The sequence below is a fragment of the Lactuca sativa genome, chromosome 3, assembly GCF_002870075.4.
Source record: "Lactuca sativa cultivar Salinas chromosome 3, Lsat_Salinas_v11, whole genome shotgun sequence".
NCBI classification, from domain to species: Eukaryota; Viridiplantae; Streptophyta; class Magnoliopsida; order Asterales; family Asteraceae; genus Lactuca; species Lactuca sativa.
The window spans coordinates 110922482-110934452 of NC_056625.2; positions in this window are offsets into that span (position 1 = coordinate 110922482).

Here is an 11971-nt window from a genome sequence, read left to right on the forward strand (position 1 = left end):
TGGGGGAGAGAGGTATAGATTGTATCTTTATTGGATATGCTGAGCATTCCAAAGAATATAGATTCTATGTTTTAGAATCTAATGACTCTGTGTCTGTAAACATAGTGATAGAGACAAGAGATACTATCTTTGATGAAGAAAGATTTACATCTATACCTAGGCCAAGGGACATGATTCATCAATCTTCCAGCAAGAGTACTACTCAAGCTGAAGATGTTTCTGGTGGTGCAATTTTTGTACCTGAACCTAGGAAAAGCACCAGAGCTAGAAAAGCTAAGTCTTTCGGATCTAATTTTCAACTATATTTGGTTGAAGGATCAAGGAATGAGACTATTTCTCAACATCAATATTGTTTTAATATTGAAGAGGATCCAAAGACTTTCAGTGAAGCTATGGCTTCTAGGGATGTTCATTTCTGGAAAGAGGCAATTCATGATGAGATTGATTCTATCATGCATAACAATACTTGGGTATTGGCTGATTTACCTCCTGGTTGCAAGGCATTAGGATGTAAATGGATCCTCAAAATAAAAATGAAGGTGGATGGCACAATTGATATGTATAAAGCCAGATTGGTTATCCAAGGCTTTAGACAAAATGAAGGCATTGATTTCTTTGATACTTATGATCATGTTGCCAGAATTTCTACTATTAGATTATTATTAGCTCTTGCAGCTATACATAATCTTGTGATTCACCAAATGGATGTGAAAACTACATTCTTGAATGGTGACTTGGATGAGGAAATATACATGAAACGACCTGAAGGGTTTGTGATGCCTGGAAATGAACACAAAGTGTGCAAGTTGAAGAAATCATTATATGGTTTGAAACTAGCACCAAAACAATGGCATAAAAAGTTTGATGATGTTGTCTTGTCTAATGGTTTTGCATTAAACCAAGCTGACAAGTGTGTATATAGCAAATTTGATACTTCTGGTAAAGGAGTCATGATTTGCTTATATGTAGATGATATGTTGATTTTTGGTACTGATTTAGAAGAAGTTGATAAAACCAAGAAATTCTTATCATCTAGTTTTGATATGAAAGACATGGGGGAGGCTGAGGTAATTCTTGGTATAAGAATTAGAAAAGGAAACAATGGGATTTCAATTTCTCAATCTCATTATATTGAGAAGATATTGAAAAAGTTTAACTTTGAGAGTTGTTCTCCTGTTAGCACTCCTATAGATCCTAGTCTTAAGCTTCTACCTAATAAAGGATCTCTAGTGTCTCAACTAGAATACTCAAGGGCTATTGGTTGTCTAATGTATGCCATGATTAGTACTAGGCCTGATATAGCATATGATGTGGGAAGGCTTAGTAGATATACTAGTAATCCTAATTCACATCATTGGTAAGCTGTGAGTAGAGTATTCAAGTACTTGAAAGGGACCATGAAATATGGTTTAACTTATAGTGGATATCCTTCTTTTTTGGAAGGTTATTCAGATGCCAGCTAGATTAACAATTTAGAGGATCACTCCTCTACAAGTGATTTGGTGTTTTCTCTTGGAGGAGGTGCCATTTCTTGGGCATCTAAGAAACAGACTTGTATCACTAACTCAACCATGGAGTCTAAGTTTGTTGCATTGTATGCTGCTGGTAAAGAAGTTAAATCGCTAAGGAATTTGATTTATGAAATTCCATTATGGCCTAAACCGATATCTACCATTTCTATCAAATGTGATAGTACAATGGGAAATCTAGATATTTAGGTGCTAGCCATAGCATGATTCGTGAGCTCATCATGACTGGTGTGATATCTGTGGAGTTTGTAAGAACTCAATTTAATTTAGTTGATCATCTAACAAAAGACTTAGCTTGAGATCTTGTGCACAAGGCGGCTGTAGGGATGGGTTTAAAGTCCACTTAAAATCTTTTATATTGAGATACCCAATTCCCATCTAATGTAATATTAGATGCTGAATTCAATGTGGAAAGCTTGATATTTGAAGATTGGATGTGACATCCCCATTTTCATGGCAAAAAAAGACCGATGTTGTTTATGCTTTATAAAAATCAAAGTACTTCATTTTATAAAAATGTTGCGGAATTTGTTCCCAGAAAAACATGGTAAATACGTTATTAAAACATTTTCGAAGAAACGTATTTATTTCATTTTAAAACGTTTGGGATGTCATCGTTAATACAGAAACATAAGCATAAACAGAACTTACAATTATTTACACTAGTGATCTACATCTCTTTAAATCTCTCAGTGTAATGTCACTTCATATCAACACCTGTGATATAAATAAACTGAGTGGGTCAGGTTGGGAAACCTGGTGAGTACATAGGGTTTTCAACCCACAATAATATAATTATTATGTTTAAACAATCAAACAATCAACCCAATTACCCATCCCCATTATCTTCTTTATTCTTAAGGATCTACCCTAAGAATCAGCTATTTCTCATTCATTCATTCCTAAGGATCATCCTAAGGAAACAATATGAAGTCCATTGTTGCCAATGACACATTGGTCAAGCGCAGCTGCTAATATTGTCACTTAGGCTCAGCTGCCAGAATTAGGACATTTTCTATGAGGCGCTTCTGCCGGTATTGACCTTTAAACACTACTGTCATGGTCATAAGGCTCCCTATTAGGCGCAACTGCCGATACTATCCTTAGAGCGCAGCTGCTAGGATGTTTACCGTAGATCTAAATCATCTACAGGTTGTTGCGCAGCTGCCAGTGCTCATCTATAGGGTACTAGGTCCACTGCTGCCAATGTATACCTATAGGGCACTAGGTCCGTACTACTAATGTTCCTCTATTTCAGCTTTTATCCATCATCATTCATCTACCCATGTTTTACCCAACATATTTTGTAGATATAAAATACTTTATACAGTTTACATCATTTAAAACATGTATAAAAATCTTTCACCAGCATAGACAACAAGTATTCAGACAATATGCACACATAACACGTAATTTATATTAAAATACTTCATATCTATGTGTAAGATGAAAGAGACCATGCACTCACTTGAAGGGTGGTGAGTCGGCACTCGGACAACACTTCGTTACTCTTAAAACAATTATCCCTTGACGAAACAGCGGGTTTTTATTAAAAACCGGGCTTCGCTGGAGCAGCGTTTCCGAGCCGAAAGCTTTTCTTCTCGGAGCCGTCAGGCGCTCCGGGGCTTTCTTCTCGTGATAGGGAGGTTCCCTAGACTTGGGAGGGGTTTAGGGAGGCTAGAGAGAAGTTAGAGAGAGAAAGAGAGGCTTATGGTGTGAAGAAAATATGAGGAGTTTACCCTTGTATTTATAGGAGTTTTATAGTAAAGTAGTCTCTAAGCTTCGTCCGTAACTTTTGCATACGAGCTCCGTTTTTGTCTGTCTTTCTACCGTTGAATTCCTATTAATGAGATCTTCAACTTTCATTTAGACCTCGTTGGCTAATTCTCATTCTATCTCGGATTTACAAAACTGTATCGAATTCGTCGCGCTCGAAAAGTAGGGACTAAGCTTCGTCCATAACTTTCGAATACGAGTTCCGATTTTGTCTTTCTTTTTACCGTTGATTTCCTATTAATGAGATCTTCAACTCTCATTTAGACCTCGTTGGCTAATTCTCATTCTATCTCGTATTTACAAAACTGTATCGATTTCGCCGCGCTCGAAAAGTAGGGACTAAGCTTCGTCCATAACTTTTGCATACGAGCTCTATTATCAACGTTCTTTATATCCACGCGTTGGTATTTACGAGTACTACAACTTTCATTTAGATCCCGTCGGCTAAAAATCGACCGATCTAAAATTCAGATTTCGGGCTGTGCACTGCTATGCTAAATCTTAGAAAAATCATAACTTCCTCATACGAAGTCAGATTTGGGCGTTCTTTTTATCGATGTTCTTAGTTTAACATATTCTACGACTTTCATTTAGATCGCTAAGGCTAAATCTCGCTCTATCGTAAATTCACTATTTACGCTTCCCGGTATCGTGCCGGTTCCGTCGCGAAACTTCAACGGGTCATAACTTCTTCGTTATAACTCGGTTTTCGGCGTTCTTTATATGTACGAAAACCTTGTAACATACTCTAAAACTTGATTAAGATTATTTATTCTAAATAATCTTTTGTCGAAAAGTCGTTTTCGACCCCTATTGCCTCTAATTTGACTAGCCCAGATTTGCGGGCGTTACAATTATCTCCCCCTTAGGATGATTACGTCCCGGAATCATCAACGAAACAGGGTCGTATAATGACTCCATACGTCATATCTTCATCCTAGGTAATAATTATAACTTCTACATTCCTTCGATTCTATCTCTTAAACTCATTGACTGTAAGAGTACTCGATCGTGCACCTGCTCTCTACCTCAGGTTAGACTCCAAATTATGACCTTCAAGTCACAATCTCGATCCTTGCTGGATATGGACTTGAGATAAGTTCTTTTATTACTACTATAGATCGATGTGTCATATTCTAATGACCTATCATCGTATGTTGCAACACTTAGACTTTGGTCTCTTAGAGTTAAATTCTAAAACAGACTATGCCTTCCTTCATGTTCTAATGTGATATAATCACACTTTAGCATTAGGCATTTCTAGCCACCAACTTCTTTAACAACGAGTGTGATACTTCTATTGATCGCTTTGATTTCAACCGTTTGGTTTAAGTCGGACGCTACATCAAACTTGGTTCTCTGAACCACACAACATACTCATCGTAGTCGGACTCGATTCGATATGACCACTAGGGTCGGAATATCAACAATCTTCTTAGTCATTACCGAAACGATGGTAACAACACACTTGAATAAAACGAAATCAATTACTAGCTTCTTGGTAACCTTGTGACTTTCCCTGATCCAAGTGTGAGTCCTGTGCTTCCAGTAGTATAGGCCTCTACTACCATCCACACCTACTCATACCCGCCCCAAGTATTGTCTCGCAGTTTTCCAAGTCACCATACAAGAAAATCACATAACAGTTTAACACATCAAATATCAAAACGAAGGTTTTATATTATTCCTTAAAATGTTTACATAGGTGTTCAAGTTCACCCTAAACTATGCCCCTAACAGGCTACATCGTGAGGCACTATCTACACGATTACTCCATAACTCGATCCTTGGATGTCAAGCGTTAACTCCTAAATTTTCGCATTGTCATTTGCTTCATCAAGGATCATTTGAAATGTTCTCGCCTTTTGCTTTGGTGGCACATATGGCTTTGTAGCCCCCTCTCTCTTTGGGTAGTCTTGCTTTCCTTTTTGGACCTTGAAGATCCTTCAAACTTCCGCTTCTCTCCTGACTTATCTTTTTCTAGACCCTTTTCTCTTACCTGGGCCTCTACGTTCTTAGCTTCCCTAACAACTGTTTTCAAGGTAGTTGCCATTTTGACCATTGGGCCAAAGTCAGTGGGCAGTCCGTTAGCAAACCTATCAATCTTGGAGAGTTTAGAAGGCACCAAGTAGGGGAATAGCTTCATCCTCTTGGTGAATGCGGTGGCATACTCATCAACACTCATCTTCCCTTTCTTCAGGTTCTGAAACTCGTTGTTTAGGTCTATCAGATCTATCTCCGAGCAGTACTGCATTTTCAACTGTTCCAAGAACTCTTCCCATGACATCCTTAAGGCTTCTCCTCGTGGCATCGTATCTGCCAATAGCTTCCACCAGCTCAAGACTCCAGTTTTCAGTTGTCTTACGGCGAAGACATTCTTCTGTTTCTTGCTACAGTCGCAGCTCTCAAACACCATTTCCATCTCGGAGATCCAATCCATAATCTCAACAGGCTTTGGGCTTCCTGAGAGACTTGGTGGTTTCGCACCCAAGAAATTCTTGTACATTCGCCCATCCTTTTCGTTTCTCCTTTCCAGGCCATCTTGAGTCCCCACTTGAATCACTTGGCGACTGTAGTTCCCTTCCTCCGATTGCTCGGGAATCAGCTCGGGTTGCTCAGTGTGCATAGTAGGTTCGTCCCTATTCGACATCCTCCTCATTTCTTCCCTTTATTCAGTTAGCATAGCCCGAATCATGGCTTGAACTCTAGCCATCGTGACTGGCTCAGGTGCAACTTCTTCTACAACAGGTATTTGCTGAACCACTAGGGGTTGGTTCCTATTCTCATTTGCATTCACGTTTCCGCTACGGGTCCTTGCCATCTTGATCTATACACCGAATAAGGTGAATCTAGACCTTTACTTAGGATTGATGTTTAAATCATCCTTATCACTCCGAAACGTTTACATGCTAGTTCTAATATCGTAGTCGTACGTTTAGAATCCTAAACATATAAGGTTTCCAGATCCGGTCGGCAACAGACCATAGATCCGAATAAATAACAGCATATAAAGCATAAAGCATTTAGCACATAAAAGCATTTTAGGCATAATTCCTAAAATAAGCTAGTGCTCACACCTCACAATCATCGCTTAGGATTCTATGTTTAAGTCTAGAAATAAATCCATATTCCTAGTTCGCTTAAACTAATGCTCTGATACCAACTGTGACATCCCCATTTTCATGGCAAAAAAAGACCGATGTTGTTTATGCTTTATAAAAATCAGAGTACTTCATTTTATAAAAATGTTGCGGAATTTGTTCCCAGAAAAACATGGTAAATACGTTATTAAAACATTTTCGAAGAAACGTATTTATTTCATTTTAAAACGTTTGGGATGTCATCGTTAATACAGAAACATAAGCATAAACAGAACTTACAATTATTTACACTAGTGATCTACATCTCTTTAAATCTCTCAGTGTAATGTCACTTCATATCAACACCTGTGATATAAATAAACTGAGTGGGTCAGGTTGGGAAACCTGGTGAGTACATAGGGTTTTCAACCCACAATAATATAATTATTATGTTTAAACAATCAAACAATCAACCCAATTACCCATCCCCATTATCTTCTTTATTCTTAAGGATCTACCCTAAGAATCAGCTATTTCTCATTCATTCATTCCTAAGGATCATCCTAAGGAAACAACATGAAGTCCATTGTTGCCAATGACACATTGGTCAAGCGCAGCTGCTAATATTGTCACTTAGGCTCAGCTGCCAGAATTAGGACATTTTCTATGAGGCGCTTCTGCCGGTATTGACCTTTAAACACTACTGTCATGGTCATAAGGCTCCCTATTAGGCGCAACTGCCGATACTATCCTTAGAGCGCAGCTGCTAGGATGTTTACCGTAGATCTAAATCATCTACAGGTTGTGGCGCAGCTGCCAGTGCTCATCTATAGGGTACTAGGTCCACTGCTGCCAATGTATACCTATAGGGCACTAGGTCCGTACTACTAATGTTCCTCTATTTCAGCTTTTATCCATCATCATTCATCTACCCATGTTTTACCCAACATATTTTGTAGATATAAAATACTTTATACAGTTTACATCATTTAAAACATGTATAAAAATCTTTCACCAGCATAGACAACAAGTATTCAGACAATATGCACACATAACACGTAATTTATATTAAAATACTTCATATCTATGTGTAAGATGAAAGAGACCATGCACTCACTTGAAAGGTGGTGAGTCGGCACTCGGACAGCACTTCGTTACTCTTAAAACAATTATCCCTTGACGAAACAGCGACTTTTTATTAAAAACCAGGCTTCGCTGGAGCAGCGTTTCCGAGCCGAAAGCTTTTTCTTCTCGGAGCCGTCGGGCGCTCCGGGGCTTTCTTCTCGTGATAGGGAGGTTCCCTAGACTTGGGAGGGGTTTAGGGAGGCTAGAGAGAAGTTAGAGAGAGAAAGAGAGGCTTATGGTGTGAAGAAAATATGAGGAGTTTACCCTTGTATTTATAGGAGTTTTATAGTAAAGTAGTCTCTAAGCTTCGTCCGTAACTTTTGCATACGAGCTCCGTTTTTGTCTGTCTTTTTACCGTTGAATTCCTATTAATGAGATCTTCAACTTTCATTTAGACCTCGTTGGCTAATTCTCATTCTATCTCGGATTTACAAAACTGTATCGAATTCGTCGCGCTCGAAAAGTAGGGACTAAGCTTCGTCCATAAATTTCACATACGAGTTCCGATTTTGTCTTTCTTTTTACCGTTGAGTTCCTATTAATGAGATCTTCAACTCTCATTTAGACCTCGTTGGCTAATTCTCATTCTATCTCGTATTTACAAAACTGTATCGATTTCGCCGCGCTCGAAAAGTAGGGACTAAGCTTCGTCCATAACTTTTGCATACGAGCTCTATTATCGACGTTCTTTATATCCACGCGTTGGTATTTACGAGTACTACAACTTTCATTTAGATCCCGTCGGCTAAAAATCGACCGATCTAAAATTCAGATTTCGGGCTGTGCACTGCTATGCTAAATCTTAGAAAAATCATAACTTCCTCATACGAAGTCAGATTTGGGCGTTCTTCTTATCGATGTTCTTAGTTTAACATATTCTACGACTTTCGTTTAGATCGCTAAGGCTAAATCTCGCTCTATCGTAAATTCACTATTTACGCTTCCCGGTATCGTGCTAGTTCCGTCGCGAAACTTCAACGGGTCATAACTTCTTCGTTATAACTCGGTTTTCGGCGTTCTTTATATGTACGAAAACCTTGTAACATACTCTAAAACTTGATTAAGATTATTTATTCTAAATAATCTTTTGTCGAAAAGTCGTTTTCGACCCCTATTGCCTCTAATTTGACTAGCCCAGATTTGCGGGCGTTACATTGGAACACATTATTATCATCATCCCAAGGTATGTGTTCAGTACTGCAAGTTAAGGAGGTTGAATTTATATTCTTAATAGTTCTTTTGAAAAATTTCACTTTGCAGGTGCAAGAATAAAAGAACTACCTATATAAGCATAAAGTTTTGTTGCTTCAAGAAGTTAGGACTTGGCTTTGATATGCTTATTGAAGGATGGGACACACGCTAGTAAAATATAGTGTCAATTTAGAACTTATGAGAATGTAAACTGTTGTATGTATTATCTTCATGTATTCACTATGGATAGAAAGGGTTCAATCCTTAGTGATACCCTGATATTCGAATATTTGGATTATATAATATACTAATGTGAAATTCAATCGTCACGACATTTCATTTATGCATCAGTTTTGTTGGTGTTATGTTTCATTTTAAGTTAATCAAGATTACACTTAAATGGGGGAGGTTTGTTGGTGATTTGTTATCATTAATGTTATTTAAGTGTAATAGGATTACTTTGTTGACTAAAATAGATCTTGATAAATATTAAACAAGTAAGGAAGGTGTGGAGTACACACTTGTTTAAGTTTCATCAAGTATCAAAGTATACTATCATTTAGGGGCGAAGCCCCTGAATGAATGGGGGTCCGGGGCAGCGCCCCTGGGAGCGGGGTCCAAGGGGCATAGCCCCTAGCTGGGGTTAAAATTTTGAATATTTTACCCGGTTTTGACTTTGCATTAATACTTATACAAAACCCGGATTTATAATAGTTTTTTCTGTTGAGAAAAACTGTTATATGACAGTTTTGACAGTTTTTTCAGATAAGGAAGGTTTATAACCAATTTTAGTCATTTTTCTGGTACTCACGAAATTACACCATATTATTCTCTCTTTCTTTTCTCTCTAATTTTATCTGAGTCTTATCCAATTGAGGATTTGGGAGTACCACCCAAATACTTCGATTTGAAAGTGATTATCACAATTCTCAGATTTCCAAGTGCCACTAAACCATATATCTAACATTTCTTTTGCACCTGATAGCAGATACATAGTGAGAGGAATCATAGGGGAGCCTAGGGAGTATTTAACTCAATGAGTATGATGTTTGGCAGTGTATATTCATTTGCGAGTGGGTATATGTGATTGGATCGGACGGTAGTGGACATGAGTATGACTTGGATTCTGGAATGATTCTTGAGGAAAGTACGGATAGGTGTGGAAGGTAGTATTGGGCCCATACTATTGAAAGCACATGATTTTTACTCGAATCGAGGAAATTTTTTGGGGAGTTATAAGGGGTTGGTTGAGAGTGGATAGCATGGTTTTGAACCATGATTCATGTCGTGTGTATGACATCCCCAAAATCACGGCCAGAAAAGACCGATTTCATTTATGCTTTTTAAAATAATTTCAAAGTAAATCCTTTTGATTTAAAAGTGTTGTGGAATATGTTCCCAAAACAAAACATGATAAAATAATATTTATCAAAGCATTTCATCAAGAGATGCATTTTCATTATATAAACAAAACTCGGGATGTCATATTCTGATACAGACCATAAAACATAAACGATAACATTACAAGTCATTCAACAAATATATACATATACAGACTTGTAAACAAAACAACTCGATGATTCATCCATCTTACGCCCTTGCGCCACTTCCTGTAATACAAATAAAACTGAGTGGGTCAGGCTTGGGAGCCTGGTGAGCATATAGGGTTGTCAACCCACAATAAATAAAATTATATTTAATTTCACCAACCAATCACTATCCTGATTACCCATTCCTGTTATCCTCACTTTACGTCCCTAAAACAACATCTATTTCAAGGGACCTAATCTAGGATTTTCATCGGGACGGACATTACTGCTAAGGGGTTTCCTCAATAATAGATATCCTAAAGGCAACCATGAGGGGGATAGAGTACACCGGTGAACACATCATTCACAACACCTACAGGTTATGAACCTGATAGCGTTCCACAAGACTGTCTAGAAGGAGTTTGTGGTCGTTATCCATACTCCGCTGAATAACTAGATCAACAACAACAACATCGAGGCCTCTCATCTGTTTATTACACACCAACTATCTACCCATGTTCTAACCAACATATCAGTAGATAAAAATATATATTTTCATACATAGTTTAAAACCTGTATAGCATTTTCATTCAATATATATTCCACATACAGATGAGGCACACCCACATAGCACGTATTTCATAGAAAACAAATCAGATCTATAAGATTGAAGAGATTGAACATACATTCACACACATAACAACAAGATTATACACATAAGACGTATTTCGTATAAAATACTTCACAATTATGCGTTAGAAGAAAGTAACTACACACTCACGCATATAAACAACAATATACCTAATACACTCAAACCATACTTGTATTATTATCGTGTTTATGAAAGGTAGTATACACTCACTTGATTAGAAGATGATCGGACAGCACTACGGCTTGCAGAAGTAGTAATCCTCAGCAGATCTGGAAGATCTCTACAAAAATCGAACTTCTCGCGGGCAGAGCTTCGGCTCGGGAATCGCACTTCTCGGGATCTTCGGGATCTCGGGACTTGCTTCGGGGCTCGAGAATATTACCGGGGCTTCGGGGTACTTTTGGCACGCAAATCGAGGTAAAATGAGAGAGAGAAGAGAGAAAATGAGCAAAAGAACCGGCTGCCCACACATCCTATTTATAGGAGGCTGGAGCCTCGGAGTACGCTGGGCGTACGCCTGTACGCGAGGCGTACTCATCCGAAATCGTCATGGCGTTCGTCATCCGAAGAACTCGAGTGCGAAGGTAGTCATGCTTCGCTGTACGCTGGGCGTACTTCGGATATGCCCGGTGACTCCCCTTCGGATAATACCGGGTTTAATAATTAAATTTAAATATTAATTATTTAATAAACTTTGAAAATTTATATCTTCTTCATACGAACTCCGTTTTCGACGTTCTTTATATCCACGCTTAGGTGAGACTACGCTCTACAACTTTCGTTTAGACTCCGTCAGCTAATTTTGAATTTATTTTTATTAATTATTTTTAGTAGGCTGGGACAGAAAAATTTCGTTATAAATTTATAACTTCTTTGTTTGACGTCCGTTTTCGCCTAACTTCTCATCGCTTCGATACCAACAACGAGATCTTCGATTCTTGTTTAGATTGCTTCGGCTAAAAACCGCTCGATCTCAAATCGAGTATTTCAGGCTGCATATTGCCAAGTCGAAACTTCAGAAAATCATAACTTCCTCATACGAAGTCAGATTTGGGCGTTTTATATATATTTGGAAACCTCGTTTCAACT